The sequence below is a fragment of the Pseudophryne corroboree genome, chromosome 2, assembly GCF_028390025.1.
Source record: "Pseudophryne corroboree isolate aPseCor3 chromosome 2, aPseCor3.hap2, whole genome shotgun sequence".
In the NCBI taxonomy this organism is placed as follows: Eukaryota; Metazoa; Chordata; class Amphibia; order Anura; family Myobatrachidae; genus Pseudophryne; species Pseudophryne corroboree.
In genome coordinates, this window is record NC_086445.1 from 917,050,018 (window position 1) to 917,070,936 (window position 20,919).

The 20,919-nt window shown below is 48.2% G+C and overlaps 1 protein-coding gene and 1 pseudogene across 2 annotated transcripts in view; both read left to right on the forward strand.

The window, feature by feature from the left end:
• TEKT1 (tektin 1) overlaps positions 1-20,919 on the forward strand; it is a 105,425-nt gene that overhangs the window by 11,808 nt on the left and 72,698 nt on the right. The window lies entirely within an intron of this gene.
• LOC135052428 (5S ribosomal RNA) lies at positions 552-670 on the forward strand (annotated as a pseudogene).

Consider the following 20,919-nt stretch of genomic DNA (forward strand, 5'->3'; position numbering starts at 1 on the left):
GTCATTTAATTGTTTAAGATTTGTTTAATCTGCTATTTATTAATAATTTTTATAATGTCAAATATCTAAACGCTCCTAAAATACTTTCCATTTTTCATTTTCATATTTTCAAGCAGTGAAATTTAAATTATATTTATTACGTATGCTTATGGGATATCTTTAATATCTGATCTCGATTCATCTTCACTGCACCCTAAAGCCACAGCGAATCAGCGATAAATTCTTCCTTCTTTTTCTTAAATTCCTGTTGTTAGGACTTAAGATGTCTGTGTAATTTCACACTTATATTCAGTAGGCCCAGACAACCCACCTCTCTCATCCAATGTCCGCTATATAAGATTTATATATGACATTGGACAGCAGAAGACGGGCTCTGAACCTATATGTTTCCTAGATTCTATTTTTTTCAGTACCTTCTCATCCTGATGCCAGTATACAACTACTCTGCAATGCAAAAGCAACAGAGAGACTGTGCACAATAATGGACAGCAGAAGTACTCCTTCTGGTATATGCCAATAACCATACACCATTGCACTCACAATCTATGTGATATCACTGCCATATTTCACTGGCTACGCCCAACCTCGCCTGATCTTGGAAGCTAAGCAGTGAACAGCCTGATCAGTACCTAGATGGGAGACTGCTAGGGAATATCAGGTGTAGTAATAAATACCTCTGTATTCATGTGAAAAGCAGAGGTGTTGGAGCAACCTTTGACCTATACCGATTTCTTACCTATATTCCTCTCTTCTTATTCAATTAATTTTTTTCTGATTATTCTTTATACCCTAAAAATTATTGTTTTCTCATTCACTGCACTTGGTCATCATAAATTTAAAATAGCAGATTAACCTCTACCAGGACACATCACCATAATAGGCATTAACATATGGACTAAAGTCTTAGTCAAATTTTACTATATCTAATGCCTATGTACCACAGGCTAACGAATTTACTACCCTGTTATGCTGAAATTTAATTTCAAATATTTTCACCCAAGGTGTCACTGTCACCTTTAATAGTCTTAACAATTGAGATTGTTTACTCCTAATTATCTCTTGAGTGAGAATCATTTCTCTTAACAAAGAACACAAGTGGAGAAAAGCTATAACAACTCTATGGCCTTCTCCTATAGTGTCATAAAAATATATATGTGTGTTTATCTGTGTACCATAATTTTACTTAGATTCTAATTAAAAGTTACGTTTTATTTTTCAAGCGTGCCCCAACACAGAGTCTCTCTTTTTCTTTGTAACTTCGATATGTACTATTGACTCTGGGTGCACCACCAGCAACAGTAACTCCTTGATTACCTATACAGGCATTTCTTATGCTTATGCACTGTTGGTTCACAAGGGACAAATTTTATAAGAGCCCATTGTTATGAAATTTCCATAGTCCTGTGCGGCACCAAATTAACCTTCTTTCTGACCCTATAAAGGTAGTCAGAAGAGTAATGCACATTCATATATACTCTGTATATAAATACACTGCTCAAAAAAATAAAGGGAACACTTAAACAACACATCCTAGATCTGAATGAATGAAATATTCTTATGAAATACTTTGTTCTTTACATAGTTGAATGTGCTAACAACAAAATCACACAAAAATTATCAATGGAAATCAAATTTATTAACCCATGGAGGTCTGGATTTGGAGTCACACTCAAAATTAAAGTGGAAAAACACACTACAGGCTGATCCAACTTTGATGTAATGTCCTTAAAACAAGTCAAAATGAGGCTCAGTAGTGTGTGTGGTCTCCACGTGCCTGTATGACCTCCCTACAACGCCTGGGCATGCTCCTGATGAGGTGGCGGATGGTCTCCTGAGGGATCTCCTCCCAGACCTGGACTAAAGCATCCACCAACTCCTGGACAGTCTGTGGTGCAACGTGGCGTTGGTGGATGGAGCGAGACATGATGTCCCAGATGTGCTCAATTGGATTCAGGTCTGGGGAACGGGCGGGCCAGTCCATAGCATCAATGCCTTCGTCTTGCAGGAACTGCTGACACACTCCAGCCACATGAGGTCTAGCATTGTCTTGCATTAGGAGGAACCCAGGGCCAACCGCACCAGCATATGGTCTCACAAGGGGTCTGAGGATCTCATCTCGGTACCTAATGGCAGTCAGGCTACCTCTGGCGAGCACATGGAGGGCTGTGCGGCCCCCAAAGAAATGCCACCCCACACCATTACTGACCCACTGCCAAACCGGTCATGCTGGAGGATGTTGCAGGCAGCAGAACGTTCTCCTTGGCGTCTCCAGACTCTGTCACGTGTGTCACATGTGCTCAGTGAGAACCTGCTTTCATCTGTGAAGAGCACAGGGCGCCAGTGGCGAATTTGCCAATCTTGGTGTTCTCTGGCAAATGCCAAACGTCCTGCACGGTGTTGGGCTGTAAGCACAACCCCCACCTGTTGACGTCGGACCCTCATACCACCCTCATGGAGTCTGTTTCTGATCGTTTGAGTAGACACATGCACATTTGTGGCCTGCTGGAGGTCATTTAGCAGGGCTCTGGCAGTGCTCCTCCTGTTCCTCCTTGCACAAAGGCGGAGGTAGCGGTCCTGCTGCTGGGTTGTTGCCCTCCTACGGTCTCCTCCACGTCTCCTGATGTACTGGCCTGTCTCCTGGTAGCGGCTCCATGCTCTGGACACTACGCTGATAGACACAGCAAACCTTCTTGCCCAGAGCCGGCCTTAGGCATAGGCAAACTAGGCAATTGCCTAGGGCATCTGGTATGCCTAGGGGCACAAGCAGCTTCTGCTGATTAAAATTATATGCGGCATGCCTATATTCTGTGTGCAGCATTTTGTATGCAGATACAGCCACAGTCGCACACAATATATAGGCATGCTGCATATCATTTTAATCAGCAGAAGCTGCTTGTGCATCCTAGTCACATAGCAATGCAAATAAGATGCATTTTCATAAAAAATAGGCACCCAACGTTAGCAGAGCTGCCAGTTGTATCACGCCAGGAACTATATGTGTCATTATTTGTATAAGGGCATTAATAATGTGTAACATATGTGTAAGGGGCACTATGTGTGTCATTATGTGTATAAGGACACTAATAATGTGCGGCATATGTGTAAGGGACATTATGTGTGTCATTATGTGTATAAGGGCATTAACAATGTGGGGCATATGTGTAATGGAAATTATGTGTATAAGGGTTGGCATAATGTGTAAGGCGCACTATGTTTATAAGGACATTAATAATGTGTGTAATATGTGTAAGGGGCATTACTGTGTGGTATTATGTGTAAAAATGCATTACCAATGTGTGGCATTATGTATATAAGGTGTTCTACTGTGTGGCGTAACGTATAGAAAACGCACTACTGTGTAGTCTAATGTGAATAAAGAGCAATATGGTGTGGTGTAATGTGAATAAGTAGCAATATGGTGTGGTGTAATTTTAATAAAGAGCAATTCAGCATGTTGTTATGTTAATGAAGGGCACTACTGTGAGAAGTAACGTATATAAGGTAAATTGGTACTACTGTGTGATGTAATGTGAATAAGGGACACTATCGTATGATAAATTGAGAATAAAGTTGCACTACTGTGAGGCATAATTTGAATTGGGGGTACTATTGTGTGGCCATGCCCCTTGCCAGCAAAAACACATACCTTTTTGGGCTGTGCGCCGAATGTGCACACTGTTCTTATTTCAATTACAGAGGGTAGGAAAACAAAAAAAGGACTGCTATGGGTGGGGGGTGATGGTCCTGGGATAGGGGTGCAGGGTCAGAGGCGGAACTAGCGGTGGTGCTAGGGGGCACCAGACAAAATCTTGCCTAGAGCATCATATTGGTTAGGGCCAGCTCTGTTCTTGCCACAGCTCGCATTGATGTGCCTTCCTGGATGAGCTGCACGACCTGAGCCACTTGTGTGGGTTGTAGACTCCGTCTCATGCTACCACTAGAGTGAAAGCTTTCAAAAGTGACCAAAACATCAGCCAGAAAGCATAGGAGCTGAGAAGTGGTCTGTGGTCATGTTAGGGTCTCCTGCTCTGTGCTGCCACGTCATCATGGCAACCGGGAGATAAGTGCTAGCGGAGTAACCTGAGCGTAGCTGATACTCCGGTTCGGGTCTTTTGCTGTACAGTGGTTACAGGCTCTGTGCACGGCAGGGGATCCGGTGCTGGTTTTTGTGCTCACAGTCTGTGAGGTCTGAGTGGGGCGTGGACAGCACCTGCTATATAAACCCTCTTCTCAGGTTAGGCAGATGCTGCTGAATCTTTGTTGGTTAGTCAGTTCCTGAAAGCTAGCTAGTACTGTGTAAACTTTGTATTTGTTTGTTGCTTACTGCAAATAGGCCTTGGTATTACACTCTGCCAATCCAGACCTAGCAGTAAGACTGGAGTCAGTCGTTTAACCTGCTGGGGTTCTTTTGCTACTCTGTGAACCTAGCAAGTTTGCGGCTGTATTCTCAGACTTGCCTGCCAAAATCCTTTCTCACTGTGCAAGGTGTTCAGGTGTCAGTTTAGTGGCAGTAAGCTGAACCAGTGCACTGCAAGTGAGGACTAGGATTGTGGAGACTCTCCTTGTGTCTATTATTCCATCTCTGACCAAGGAGTTTACTGCCACACCCGTTGGTAACCCTTTAGGGTTTTGCTGTTGCCCTTAGCAACAGCATTTCGGGTTCTCTACATATTAAATCACTACATCTCGCTTCTTTCCATCTGAGCATTCCTAATACTAGGAAGACACCCAGTTTCTTAGCCTTTGGGCTTCTCTGTTCACTTTGTGTTTATTTTGTTACCCTATCACCTTCTGTGTATGTAATGTCATATTCCCCAGTCTGTCTGTGAGTTAATTTGTTTTGCATCCCTCACCGTTCAGACACCAGTACATTCCTGCTGGCACTGGTGTGCATAACAGGTCACCACCTGCAGAACAACTCCTTTATTGGGGGTGTCTTGCTGATTGCCCTAAGTGGACAGTTTGATTTCACAGAAGTGTGATTGACTTGGAGTTACATTGTGTTGTTTAAGTGTTCCCTTTATTTTTTTGAGCAGTGTATATATACAGTTGACCCACTTAAAAATATGAGATAGGTCTGTAATTTCCATCATAGGTACACTTCAACTGTGAGAGACAGAATCTGAAAAAAAAAACTAGGAAATCACATTGTATGATTTTTAAACAATTTATTTGTATATTCTTGCGGAAAATAAATATTTGGACGACCAAAAAGTTTAACTCAATACTTTGTAATACAACCTCTCTTGGCAATTACAGAGGTCAAACGTTTCCTGTAGTTCTTGACCAGGTTTGCACACACTGTAGCAGGTATTTTGACCCACTCTTCCATGCAGATCTTCTCTAGATCTGTCATGTTTTGGGGCTGTCGCCGGGCAACACGGACTTTCAACTCCCTCCACAGATTTTCTATTGGGTTGAGGTCTGGAGACAGGCTCGGCCACTCCAGGTCCTTGAAATGCTTCTTACGGAGCCACTCCTTAGTTGCCCAGGTGGTGTGTTTGGGGTCATTGTCATGCTGGAAGACCCAGCCACGTTCCATCTTCAATGCTCTTACTGAGGGAAGGAGGTTTTTGCCCAAAATCTCACGATACATGGCCCCATTCATCCTCTCCTTAATACGGATCAGTCGTCCTGTCCACTTTGCAGAAAAGCAGCCACAAAGTATGATGTTTTACAGTGGGTATTGTGTCCGGGGCGCGACACCCGACAAACTGGCAAGGGCCAGACACCCCAGGGCAGCACACCAGTGTGAGGTAAAGTGTAAGTGAAAATTAGGAAGCTGCAGCTTTATACAAAAGAAGATACACATGAAAGGTGTAATTAAAAAAAGTGATATTAGTAGAAAATCATATAAAAGTGATATATAAAGTGTTAAATTAAATGTTACAGTGTGCTACCCCAATGCAGCCTAGCCCCACCAGTCCAGTCTCATTTTCACATAACCCGGTATCGACCCAGCATATTGTCGGGTCGACGTGCGGTGGGAAAGGTGCATAGCTGAAATTGCGGGTCCACCAGGGAATAAAGCAGTGTTATACCCGGGTTGAATACCGGGTCAGTGGCTGCGTAAACGGGCTCCCGGGTCGATGCGTCCTGGGACCCGTTTACTACAGCAGGGAGAGGCGGTGCGGAGATGATCTCATCTCCCAGCGCCACCTCCGCCCCCGCTGCTATGGCAACCCGCACGGCATATTGGGGGTCATTCCGACTCAATCGCTCGCTGCAGTTTGTCGCAGCGCAGCGATCGGGTCGGAACCACGCATGCACCAGTGTCGCAGTGCGCCGGCGCATGGCAGCCATCGTTGCCTAGCCTTGCCTATCCCATCGTTATCCTAGCCTTGCCTATCGTTGCCTGAGACAGAGGCAGTCGCTGGGCGGGAGGGGGCTGGACGGCGGCGTTAACCCGCAGTTTAGGAGGCACGGTCCGGCCAACGCAGGCGTGGCTGTTATATATATGTATAGAGAGTGGTAGAGATGTTTGTGTATAAAAATGTATATAGATATCTCTCTCTCTCTTTCTATGTATATGTATATATCAGTGGCGTGCGGTGAGGTCAGTGGCTGGTGAGGCACTACAGCCATAATGTACACTGCATCCTGCCGATGACCCCTACCGCCTCCAAGCCAATGCCCGCTGCCACCGCCAATGGCTTACAAACTCGCCCATCATCAACTGACCCAGCCCTCCGCCACTAATTTGCATCTCAGTCCGATGCCGCCAATGCCCACTGCCTGCCTGCTCATCATACTTGTTGTATATTGTACATTTTTATAGAAAAAATAAATAAAAATAGTGTTTGGGACTGGGAAGGAAGTGGGAGGAGGGCATGAATGCAATTTTTTTGTCCAGGGCTTCCATTAACTTAATGGAGAAGGGTCTGAATGGGTTAAAAAAATGTAAAAAAAAAAATGCGTGAGGTCCCCCCTCCTAAGTATAACCAGCCTCGGGCTTTTTGAGATGGTCCTGGTTGTTTAAATACTGGGGGAAAATTGGACAGGGGTTCCCCGTATTTAGACAACCAGCACCGGGCTCTTAGTCCGGTCCTGGTTCCAAAAATACGGGGAACAAAAGATGTAGGGGTCCCCCGTATTTTTAAAACCAGCACCGGGCTCCACTAGCCAGGGACATAATGCCACAGCCGGGGAACACATTTATGTAGGTCCCTGCGGCCGTGGCATTACCCCCCCAACTAGTCACCCCTGGCCGGGGTTCCCTGGAGGAGTGGGGACCCCTTAAATCAAGGGGTCACCTCCCCTCCAGGCACCCAAGGGCCAGGGGTGAAGCCCGAGGCTGTCCCCAGCACCCCTGGGCGGTGGGTGCCGGGCTGATAGTCATGTGTGTAAAAAAAAGAATATTGTTTTTTGTTGTGGAACTACAAGGCCCATCAAGCCTCCCCCGCTTGCTGGTACTTGGAGAACCTCAAGTACCAGCATGCGGGGAAATAACGGGCCCGCTGGTACCTGTAATTCTACAACAACAACAAAAACCAAATAAAAACACAACTCACACACCGTGAAAGTAAAGATTTATTAAAACACACTTACACACTCACACATACTTACCTACATCCCACGCCGGTCACGTCCACTTGTCCAGTAGAATCCAATAGGGGTACCTGTAAAAATGAGAGACAGATTACTTACCTACATCCCACGCCGATCACGTCCACTTGTCCAGTAGAATCCAATAGGGTAGGGGTTCCTGCAAAAATTAACATTATACTTACAAACTGAGAGAGGGAGAGGGAGAGAGAGAGAGAGAGAGAGAGTGTGAGGGCGGGATGTACTAAGCAGTAATATAGCGGTAAAACCTGTTACCGGCCCGATGTCTTTTCCCCGTATGTTCTATTAATCCTCAGCCTACTGCGCTGTCAGTTGCTTCTGCATCTCCTGTTACACGTGACTTCTTCGGCACGGTACCTGCTGTCATAGGTAGCCTATTGTTCCACCACGGGCACCGTATGTACGAGCGTACAGGACCTGTCACCTCCAGGCATATGTGCCATCGTTTAATGATCGGAGGTGATGGGTCCCGTACGTTCGTATATACGGTGCCCGCGGTGGATCAATAGGCTACCTATGAGAGCAGGTATCGTGCAGAAGTCACGTGTAACAGGTGCAAGTGACAGTGTGGCAGGCTGGGGGTTAATTCAATACGGGGAAAAGATATTGAGCTGGTAGGACACACACACCCCCCCTACCTGCTGCTGGGGAGAGTCGCACGAGACCCACACACACACACACACACACACACCCCTACCTGCTGCGCGCACACACACACACACACACACACACACACACACCCCTACCTGCTGCTGCACACACCCCCCTCCCCCTACCTGCTGCTGCTGGACACCCCCCCACACACACCTGCTGCTGCTGCTGGACGACCCCCCCCCTACCTGCTGCTGCTGGACACACACAACACACACAAACACTACCTCTGATGCTGCTGTACCCCCCCCCCCCCCCCCCCGCCCCCACACACACCTGCTGCTGCTGGTCGGACACACACACAAACACACACTATCTCTGCTGCTGGACGCCCCCCCCCCCCCCCCCCCCCGCCCCCTACCTGCTCCTGCTGCTGGACACACACACAACACACACAAACACTACCTCTAATGCTGCTGGACCCCCCCCCCCCCGCCCCCACATACACCTGCTGCTGCTGGCTGGACACACAACACACACAAACATTACCTGCTGGGGAGAACCGCACCGGAGGAGAGAGAGCCGCTCCGGTCAGCGGGAGGGTGAAGGAGGGGGAGAGCCGCACACCACGGCACTTTGATCAGCAGGAAGACGTAGGAGGTCGGGGAAGAGCCGCACTCCCGCCTACCTCCAGCGCCACTCGCCGCCGGGACCCGCCGCCTCCAGCGCCGCATGTGTGGGATTGGACAGCAGATCCAGCACTGGATCCGCTGTCCAATCACAGGTGCCTCGCTGACATGGGGGTGGTGTCCCTGTCAGCGAGGCACTTGTATATGTGCCGCTTTACCTATCTATTTGAATGGGCTTTTACAGCCCAGTGCTTGGTCCCGCCCCCCAGCTCAGTCCCGTTTCCATTATGTTTGGGAGGCACTGCTATCAGTGCCTCCCAAACACATTTCAACCAGAAAAATTATTAGAATTACATAAAGAATATACTTATGACACAGAATATGTGTCATAAGTATCTTCTTTATATTATTTTAATAATTAATCACAGGGGAGGCACTGCCTCCCCTGACTGCACGTCCCTGGTATATATGTATATGTGTTGTACTGAAATCAGAAGCCTACACACAGGGCTGCCATCAGAAATTGTTGGGCCCGGGACTGACAAAATAGACAGGGCCTCCCTAAAAAAACTAAAATAAATATAAAAAGTAAATAAATAAACATACATTTATAAAATAAATAAATAAATCCTGTGCACATACGGAGCAACACTATATTAATGCCCCTTGCACCATATTAATGCCCTCAGAAGCGGTGCTGCTTATACACATAATGCCCCCCAATAGCGGTGCCGCTAACACACAAACTTCTCCCAGTAGCGGTGACGCTTAAATAAGACTGCCCCCTGTAGCGATGCCACTTATACATGCTGCCAATAGTAGCACCGCTTACACATAATGACCACACACACACACACATACTGTACATTCACACACACATACCCATACACACACACACACACACACACACACACACACACACACACACACACACACACACGCACACGCACACACTTTCTCTCTCTCTTAGGGGTACATTTACTAAGCAGTGATAAGAGCAGAGAAGTGAGCCAGTGGAGAAGTCGTCCATGGCAACCAATCAGCACTGAAGTAACATCTATAATTTGCATACTATAACATTATACAGAGCTGCTGATTTCTCCACTGGCTCACTTCTCCGCTCTTTTCAATGCCTAGTAAATGTACTCCTTAGTGCCTCCGACTTCAGCCTCAGACATATCGTTGTAGTGTATGGGGCCCTTAACTCATTCTCCCTCAACTTACCTATCACAGGCTGGCAGGAGCTGTTGCAGATTCTCCTGTGATAGCAGTCAGCCTGGTCCCGTGTAGCCCTGCCCCTCCAATATGATAGCCCCGCCCCTTTCAGGGCCGAGTTCTGACACTGTCAAAAGAGGGGGGAGCTCAGAGGACGCTGCAAGCTTTAATTGAAAACGTCCCTCCCAAAATGGCCGCTGCCTCAGAGGAGACAGTTGTTAAAGATACTAGATGAGCCTCCTCTAGTATCTTTAATAACTGTCTCCTGTCTCCATACGTATCTGTTGTACTGAGGCCAGGAGCCTACATATCTATTGTACTGAGGCCAGGAGCCTACATATCTATTGTACTGAGGCCAGGAGCCTATGGGGTATATGCAATTCCGGGCGAATTGCTGCAATTTTTCGCCCGTTTTTTAATTCGACACAATTCGACCGTCGAATTCCGGCAGGTGGGTGCCGGAATTCGACATATTCAATAAAAAACGGATTCGACAGTCCCGCTGTCGAAAAACGGCCGATTTGAAGGATTTTGATTAGATTTTTAAAAATGTCAAAAAAACGGTAAAAAACCCGAAAAAAATTTGCGTGGGGTCCCCCCTCCTAAGCATAACCAGCCTCGGGCTCTTTGAGCCGGTCCTGGTTGCCAAAATACAGGGGGAAAAATGACAGGGGATCCCCCGTATTTTAACAACCAGCACCGGGCTCTGCGCCTGATCCTGGTGCAAAAAATACGGGGGACAAAAAGAGTAGTGGTCCCCCGTATTTTTTGTACCAGCACCGGGCTCCACTAGCTGGACAGATAATGCCACAGCCGGGGGTCACTTTTATACAGCGCCCTGCGGCCGTGGCATTAAATATCCAACTAGTCACCCCTGGCCGGGGTACCCTGGAGGAGTGGGGACCCCTTCAATCAAGGGGTCCACCCCCAGCCACCCAAGGGCCAGGGGTGAAGCCCGAGGCTGTCCCCCCCATTCAAGGGCTGCGGATGGGGGGCTGAAAGCCTTGAGTAAAATGTAAGAATATTGTTTTTTTTTTTTTTGCAGAAGAACTACAAGTCCCAGCAAGCCTCCCCCGCAAGCCGGTACTTGGAGAACCACAAGTACCAGCATGCGGGGGGGAAACGGGCCCGCTGGTACCTGTAGTTCTACTGCAAAAAAAATACCCAAATAAAAACAGGACACAGACACCGTGAAAAGACAACTTTATTTCACACATGCCGACACATACATACTTACCTATGTTGACACGCCGACTCTGGCCACGTCTCCGTCTGTCGACGTCCGGGGTACCTGAAAATAAAATTATACTCTCCTAAATCCAGTGTCCTGTGATATTTGTAATCCACGTACTTGGCAAAACAAAAAAACGCATACCCGCTCCACACGGACTGAAAGGGGTCCCATGTTTACACATGGGACCCCTTTCCCCGAATGCAGAGACCCCCCCGTGACTCCTGTCACAGAGAGTCTCTTCAGCCAATCAGGTAGCGCCACGTCGTGGCACTCTCCTGATTGGCTGTATGCGCGTCTGAGCTGTCAGACAGCGCATCGCACAGCCCCCTCCATTATCTTCAATGGTGGGAACTTTGCGGTCAGCGGTGAGGTCACCCGCGGTCAGCGGCTGACCGCGGGTAACCCCACCGCTGACCGCAAAGTTCCCACCATTGAAACTAATGGAGGTGCTGTGCGATGCGCTGTCTGCCAGCTCAGACGCACATAGGGAATCAGGAGAGTGCCAGGACGTGGCGCTACCTGATTACCTGAAGGGTCTCTCTGTGACAGGAGTCACAGGGGGTCTCAGCATTCGGGGAAAGGGGTCCCATGTGTAAACATGGGACCCCTTTCAGTCCGTGTGGAGCGGGTATGCGTTTTTTTGTTTTGCCAAGTACGTGGATTACAATAAAAGAACCGGACACTGGATCAGGTGAGTATATAATTTTATTTTCAGGTACCCCGGACGTCGACAGACGGAGACGTGGCCAGAGTCGGCGTGTCAACATAGGTAAGTATGTATGTGTCGGCATGTATGTAATAAAGTTTTACTTTCAAGGTGTGTGTGTCCTGTTTTTATTTGGGTATTTTTTTTGCAGTAGAACTACAGGTACCAGCGGGCCCATTTCCCCCCGCATGCTGGTACTTGTGGTTCTCCAAGTTCCAGCTTGCGTGGGAGGCTTGCTGGGACTTGTAGTTCTTCTACAATATTCTTTCATTTTTACACAAGGCTATCAGCCCCCCATCCGCAGCCCTTGGATGGGGGGGACAGCCTCGGGCTTCACCCCTGGCCCTTGGGTGGCTGGGGGGGGACCCCTTGATTGAAGGGGTCCCTACTCCTCCAGGGTACCCCGGCCAGGGGTGACTAGTTGGATATTTAATGCCACGGCCGCAGGGCGCTGTATAAAAGTGACCCCCGGCTGTGGCATTATCTGTCCAGCTAGTGGAGCCCGGTGCTGGTACAAAAAATACGGGGGACCCCTACTCTTTTTGTCCCCCGTATTTTTAGCACCAGGACCAGGCGCAGAGCCCGGTGCTGGTTGTTAAAATACGGGGGATCCCCTGTCATTTCCCCCCCCCCCCCGTATTTTGGCAACCAGGACCGGCTCAAAGAGCCAGAGACTGGTTATGCTTAGGAGGGGGGACCCCACGCATTTATTTTTCTGAATTTTACCCCATTCCATAAAAAAAACAAAAAAAACATTATTTTTTTAAATATATAAATAATACTTGTGCCTCCTAAATAGACAAACCAAGTACCTAATCCCTTCTAATATAAATAGATATGCTATTGCCAATAAAAAAAAACAAAAAAAAAACATGTTTTTAAAATTTTTTATTAGATTCCGCCAGCAAAGTGTGGCGGATTGAAAATGACGAATTTACTGTCTAAAAGCACTGTTGTCGAATTTACAATCAATTGAATATACTTTTGTCGAATTGCCGCATTTGTACCATTGCAGAAATGTCGAATTTAACAAATGTCGAATTTCAAAAAGTCGAATTTGGAAAGTCCGTTTTTTTGACGAAAAGTACTGAATTGCATTGTCGAATTTTTTTGGGGGGCGAAAATGTCCCGTTTTTCGACATTTTCGGGAATTCGACCGCAATTGCATATACCCCTATATATCTATTGTACTGAGGCCAGGAGCCTACATATGTACTGTACTGAGGCTAGGAGCCTACATATCTATTATACTGAGACCAGGAGCCTACACACACCCTTTTTGTTCCCGTGGGACAATGTGTGCAGTGAGAGGTACGGCGAGACAGTCCACGAAAAGTTGAACTGTCCAGCAGAAAGTGGGACAGTTGGGAGCAGTGGGGGCTGCTGTCCGTGAGCTGCAGTGTCGACCACACATTGCATTGGGGTCCAGTTAACATGTGTACATTAATGTAAATGTAATTTTGTATGTAATATATGTGCTGGCTGCCAGGGCCGGACTGGGAGCAAAAATAGGCCCTGGCATTTTTGAAGCACACAGGCCCACCTCGGTGTCAGCATCTGACTCCTCCCCTTACTATTCCCGACTCCTCCTACTTCTTAGTCTATGCTCTTACAAATATAAATGAATATTATAACAACATACAAGTGTACATCATACTGTATTAAAATACACACAACCATTGGTTGAAGTGGAAATGTTGAAGTGGGGGTATGGAAAAATAAAGGTTGTAACTAAGCGCGCGCGCTCCAGTAAAGGGGCGTGCGCCAAAAATATGGGTGTGGCCATTATAATGGGACGTGATACACAGACATATGCCCCCAATAGTGCAGTACCAGATCCACAATTGCCCCCACAGTGCCAGGTATACAAATGCCCCCACAGTGCCAGGTATACAAATGCCCCCACAGTGCCAGGTATACAAATGCCCCCACAGTGCCAGATCCACAAATGCCCTCACAGTGCAGCCCCACAGTGCCAGGTATACAAATGCCCCCACAGTGCCAGGTATACAAATGCCCCCACAGTGCCAGATCCACAAATGCCCCACAGTGCCAGGTATACAAATGCCCCCACAGTGCCAGATCCACAAATGCCCTCACAGTGCAGCCCCACAGTGCCAGGTATACAAATGCCCCCACAGTGCCAGGTATACAAATGCCCCCACAGTGCCAGATCCACAAATGCCCCACAGTGCCAGGTATACAAATGCCCCCACAGTGCCAGATCCACAAATGCCCCCACAGAGCCAGATCCACAAATGCCCCACAGTGCCAGCCAATTGCCCCCACAGTGCCAGGTATACAAATGCCCCCACAGTGCCAGGTAAACAATTACCCCCGCAGTGCCAGCCAATTGCCCCCACAGTGCCAGGTATACAAATGCCCCCACAGTGCCAGGTAAACAATTGCCCCCACAGTGCCAGCCAATTGCCCCCACAGCAGTGCTGCAGCTGCTTACTGCTGCTGCTGCTGCTCCTCCGGCTGTGATGTGACTGAGGCTGTTAGGAGCTCAGAGCGCGCCAGCGCGGCTATGTCTGGCGGCGTGTAGCGGACTTCAAACCAGCCCGCCGGTTCATGAGCCAATCAGAGCTCGCGGACCGGCAGCGGTGGCTCCTGATTGGCTGCCGGTCCGCGAGCTCTGATTGGCTCACGAACCGGCGGCTGGTTTGAAGTCCACTGTACGCCGCTAGACATAGCCGCGCTGGCGCGCTCTCTTCTCCTGACAGCTGAGACACGCTGCCGCCGGACTGAGCGTCAGCGTGTCTCAGTGAGCACTGGACCGGCCCACGTGGCCCTCGGCCCTTCTGGCATTTGCCAGAAGTGCCAGATGGCCAGTCCGACCCTGCTGGCTGCCTTACCCCAGGGATCGGCAGAGTTATGGATCACAGCCACTGCTGAACCCAGGACTGAGCATTCAGTTTCAGTTCTTCCTCTGTAAGCCTGCCCCAAGACTCCTGTGAAACTAGCCAGAGGCGTCTGGGGACGGACTTATAGAGGAAGCTGAATGCTGAGTCAAGGGTGCAATGGCGGCTGTGAAACACACAGCGCTGCCGATCCCCAGCGTAAGGCAGCCAGCACATATGTTACATACAACATTACATGTATGTCCAACGCCATCTTCCCAGTGATATTTGGGAAGATGGCGCATGTGCACTAGAAAACAAAAACTCTCCAGAGTATTTGCTCTTAATGTGCAGCACTATCTTACCAAAGATGTCACTGGGAAGATGGCACCGGCCATAGTGAAGGGACCCGCATTCTAGGTGAAGGTAATTATACTCTGGGAGTAGGGGAGCAGCGGACCCAGGCACCTACCGGGCCCCTCCAGAAAGCCGGGCCTGGTTAATTAGTACCCGCTACTCCCCCCATCTTGGTGCCAGTGCCTGGTAAGGCAGGCAGAGAGGAATAGAGTCACTGACTGTGATGGGGGGGCATGATGAAAACAGGAATAGAGCAGGATAAGAACTAAAAGGGTGGAGAATACCAAGGCCATCTTAACAGCATTGGGTAAAGCAATGCACTAGGGCATTTAAGGAGTATGAGGGGCATTTAAGAAGCATGTTGGGAGGTATGAGGGCATGTGGGGGATCTTATGGGCTTTTAAGGGTATGTGGGATGGTCTGATGTCTTGGGAGACATTTGTGTAGATATTATAGGAGGTGTCCCAGCTATTTTCATGCAGTTCTTGTGTTTACATCTAGAACAACCAAAAGGAGAATCTGTTGACGTCTAGTATACTACGAGAGGAGAGAAATAAGAGAGAGCGCTGGCACTGCAGACTGCCTTTATTTGAAGAGTGAAGATAGATAGACTCCGAGGGACAGCACTGCAGTATTCACATCTAGGCAGAGGGAGACCCCACTGCACCTATTTATTCAATACTGACCCCTCCGGAGTCCGTGCCAACGTCAGCAGCGCAGTGGAATCACTGTGAAAATGGCTCAGCGGACATTTTCACAGTATTCTGCGCATGTGCAGTAGAAAAATCACTGGGAAAAAGGCTGCTGCGCCATTTTCCCGGTGATCTGCTTAGACTCCCAGCGCTGCCGGCAGAGAGAAGGGGGCCCAAACGGAGGAGGCTGCACACTGGCCTCTGCCTCTCTTAAAACGCCCCTGGCTGTATTTCTGTTTTCCTCACAAAATGATGCTCCAACCTATAACAACAGAGCCAGGCATAGGCAAACTAGGCAATTGCCTAGGGCATTTGATATGCCTAGGGGCATCAGCAGCTTCTGCTAATTAAAATGATATGCGGCATGCCTATGTTCTGTGTGTAGCATTTCATATGCAGATACAGCCACAGTCTCACACAGTATATAGGCATGCTGCATATCATTTTAATCAGCAGAAGCTGCTTGTGCACCCTAGCCACACAGCAATGCAAATAAGGTGCATTTTCATAAAAATAGGTGCCCAACACTAGCATTGAGGCAAGATTCATGAGGACAAATCTGTATCCAAGCAGAGGCAGAGGTCACAGTGTTAGTGGCAGTGTGAGTGCTGTGTGCATGTGAGTGGGTTGGTTGTGCAGTAGTGTTCAGAATATATGTAAGGAGCATTATGTGTGTCATGTAAAAACGCATTAATAATGTGCAACATATGTGTAAAGGGACACTGTGTGTCATTATGTGTATAAGGGCATTAATAATGTGCGGCATATGTGTAGGGGGCACTATGTGTGTCATTATGGGTATAAGGGCATTAATAATGTGCGGCATATGTGTAAGGGACATTATGAGTAAAAGGGCATTAATAATTGTTGTCATAATGTGTAAGGCACATTATGTTTATAAGGACATAAATAATGTGTCTCATATGTGTAAGGGGCATTACTGTGTGGAATTATGTGTATAAAGGCATTACTAATGTGTGGCATTATGTGTATAAGGTGCTCTACTATGTGGCGTTGCGTATAGAAAGGGCACTACTGTTTCATCTAATGTGAATAAAGAGCAATAGGGTGTGGTGTAATGTGAATAAGGAGCTCTACTGTGAGGAGTAACGTTTATAAGGTAAAGTGATACTACTGTGGGATGTAGTATGAATTATGGACACTATCGCATGATCAAATGTGAATAAAGTTGCAGTACTGTGTGGTGTAATTGGAATTGGGGTTACTATTGTGTGGCCATGCCCCTTGCCAGCAAAAACATACCCCTATTTGGGATGTGTGCCAAATGTGCGAACTGTTCTTATTTAATATATAGAGGGTACAAACACCAAAATAAGGACTGCTATGGGTGAGGGGTGATGGTGCTGGGAAAGAGGTACAAGGTCAGAGGCGGAACCAGTGGTGGTGCTAGGGGGCACCAGCCAAAATCTTGCCTAGGGCATCATATTGGTTAGGGCCGGCTCTGTATAACAAATCATACTTGCCTACCCTCCTGGATTAGCTGGGAGGCTCACGAAAATCGGGTGGTGCTCCCGCTTCCCCAACAATGTAGCCAAGTCTCCTGGACCCTGTCTCACCTCCCCAGCCATCCTTCACAGTGGGTGTCCGGGGATGCCGGTGACGTGATTCCGCAGAATTGCATCATCGTAGTCCCACCCCCGCTATTAAATTACGGTAACCACTATCGCTCATCCATACCCCTGAACCGCTCACCCGCTATGAGGCCCCGACATGGGGCAGCCGGAATCCTGTAACAAATATATCTGACATCAAAGCAGGGAGGAGCTGATGGCCACAGGTAAAAGGCATAGAGAACTGCCTGTTGCCCATCACTCTCATAAATTAATAAAGAGCCCGTTGTTTATTAAGTGATACAGGGGTCTATGTACTAAGCCTTGGAGAGAGATAAAGTAGACAGAGAAAAAGTATATGTACTAAGCGCTTGGAGAGAGATAAAGTAGACAGAGAAAAAGTATCAGCCAATCACCTTCTAACTGCCATGTTACGGATGTGGTTGAAAAATGTCAGGAGCTAGGTTGCTTCGTACTTGGGGGGTCATTCCGAGTTGATTGCTCGCTAGCTAGTTTTAGCAGCCATGCAAACGCTATGCCGCCGCCCACTGGGGAGTGTATTTTAGCTTAGCAAAAGTGCGAACGCATGTGCAGCCGAGCGCTACAAAAACAGTTTGTGCAGTTTCAGAGTAGCTCTGAACCTACTCAGCGCTTGCGATCACTTCAGCCTATTCGCGTCCGGATTTGACGTCATACACCCGCCCAGCGAACGCCCAGCCACGCCTGCGTTTTTTCAGACACGCCTGCGTTTTTGCAAACACTCCCTGAAAACGGTCAGTTGACACCCAGTAACGCCCCCATCCTGTCAATCTTCTTGCGGCCACCAGTGCGAAGGAAAACTTTGCTAGAACCTGAGCACAACCACAGAGAGCTTTGTACCCGTACATCGCGCGTGCGCATTGCGGGGCATACGCATGCGCATAAATGCCATTTTTTCACCTGATCACTGCGCTGCGAAAATCGGCAGAGAGCGATCAACTCGGAATGACCCCCTTTATCACCATCAACTTTATCTCTCTTCGAGGCTTACTACGTAGACCCCACAGTGTTGTTAAATTTGAGGGACACAAAGTTTAAATGTGGTTCCCATCTGAGGGCTGCTGCTAAAGGGACACCGCATCGCACACACAGGGGTGCCACAGGCATGTGGTCCAGTCCCAAATCAAATGATTTAGGGCCTAATTCAGACTGGATCACTGACATGCGGGGCAGACTAACCCTGTGCTGTGCACCTGCACACTGGCAGGGAGTTACTCGTCACTGTGAGGGTCACAGTGGCTGCGTGTGACGTCACATAGCCGCCACGGCTCGCCCCCAGCACAGTCCAAGCACGCCTGCGTTGCCTGGACCACGGCCCTAAAACAGTGGCCAAATGCCGCCGGCCCGCCCCCTCCCGCCCAGCGAACGCCTCGGCCTGTCAATTAGGCATAGGCGATCGCAGGGCTGAGACAGCCGTTGGCTGTCTGGCATGCGCCGGCGCACTGCGGTGCCAGCACATGTGCAGTTCAGACCTGATTGGCTGCTGTGCGAAAACGCACAGCACCGATCAGGTCTGAATTAGGCCCCTTGTACGCTATTGTGTAAAGAAAAGGGACACGAGAAGCCTACCTGAAAATAATAAGATTTTACTTACCGGTAAATCTATTTCTCGTAGTCCGTAGTGGATGCTGGGGACTCCGTAAGGACCATGGGGAATAGACGGGCTCCGCAGGAGACAGGGCACTTTAAGAAAGAATTAGGAATACTGGTGTGCACCGGCTCCTCCCTCTATGTCCCTCCTCCAGACCTCAGTTAAGGAAACTGTGCCCGGAAGAGCTGACAGTACAAGGAAAGGATTTTGGAATCCAGGGTAAGACTCATACCAGCCACACCAATCACACCGTATAACTCGTGATAAACTTACCCAGTTAACAGTATGAATAACAACAGAGCATCAGATAACCCTGATGCAACCATAACATAACCCTTATTTAAGCAATAACTATGGGGGTCATTCCGAGTTGTTCGCTCATTTTTTTTTTCTCGCAACGGAGCGATTAGTCGCTAATGCGCATGCGCAATGCCCGCAGTGCGACTGCGCCAAGTAAATTTGCTATGCAGTTAGGTATTTTACTCACGGCATTACGAGGTTTTTTCTTCATTCTGGTAATCGTAATGTGATTGACAGGAAGTGGGTGTTTCTGGGCGGAAACAGGCCGTTTTATGGGTGTGTGCGAAAAAACGCTACCGTTTCTGGGAAAAACGCGGGAGTGGCTGGAGAAACGGAGGAGTGTCTGGGCGAACGCTGGGTGTGTTTGTGACGTCAAACCAGGAACGACAAACACTAAACTGATCGCAGATGCCGAGTAAGTGTGGAGCTACTCAGAAACTGCTAAGAAGTGTCTATTCGCTATTTTGCTAATCTTTCGTTCACAATTTTGATAAGATAAGATTCACTCCCAGTAGGCGGCGGCTTAGCGTGTGCAAAGCTGCTAAAAGCAGCTTGCGAGCGAACAACTCGGAATGACCCCCAATGTACAAGTATTGCAGAAGAAGTCCGCACTAGGGACGGGCGCCCAGCATCCACTACGGACTACGAGAAATAGATTTACCGGTAAGTAAAATCTTATTTTCTCTAACGTCCTAGTGCATGCTGGGGACTCCGTAAGGACCATGGGGATTATACCAAGCTCCCAAACGGGCGGGAGAGTGCGGATGACTCTGCAGCACCGAATGAGCAAACACAAGGTCCTTCTCAGCCAGGGTATCAAACTTGTAGAACATTGCAAAAGTGTTTGAACCTGACCAAGTAGCCGCTCGGCAAAGCTGTAATGCCGAGACCCCTCGGGCAGCCGCCCAAGAAGAGCCCACCTTCCTTGTGGAGTGGGCTTTTACTGATTTTGGAAGCGGCAATCCAGCCGCAGAATGAACCTGCTGAATCGTGTTACAGATCCAGCGAGCAATAGTTTGCTTTGAAGCAGGAGCACCCAGCTTGTTGGATGCATACAGGATAAACAGCGACTCAGTTTTCCTGACTCTAGCCGTTCTGGCTACATAAACTTTCAAAGCCCTGACTACATCCAGTAACTCGGAATCCTCCAAGTCACGAGTAGCCACAGGCACCACAATAGGTTGGTTCATATGAAAAGATGACACCACATTTGGTAGAAATTGCGGACGAGTCCGCAATTCTGCCCTGTCCATATGGAAAACCAAATAGGGGCTTTTATGTGACAAAGCCGCCAATTCTGACACACGCCTAGCCGAAGCCAAGGCTAATAGCATGACCACCGTCCACGTGAGATTTTTTAACTCCATGGTTTTAAGTGGCTCAAACCAGTGTGATTTCAGGAAACTCAACACCACGTAAAGATCCCAAGGTGCCACTGGAGGCACAAACGGGGGCTGAATATGCAGCCCTCCCTTTACAGACGTCTGAACTTCAGGAAGAGAAGCTAGATCTTTTTGAAAGAAAATGGATAGGGCCGAAATCTGGACCTTAATGGACCCCAATTTTAGGCCCAAAGTCACTCCCG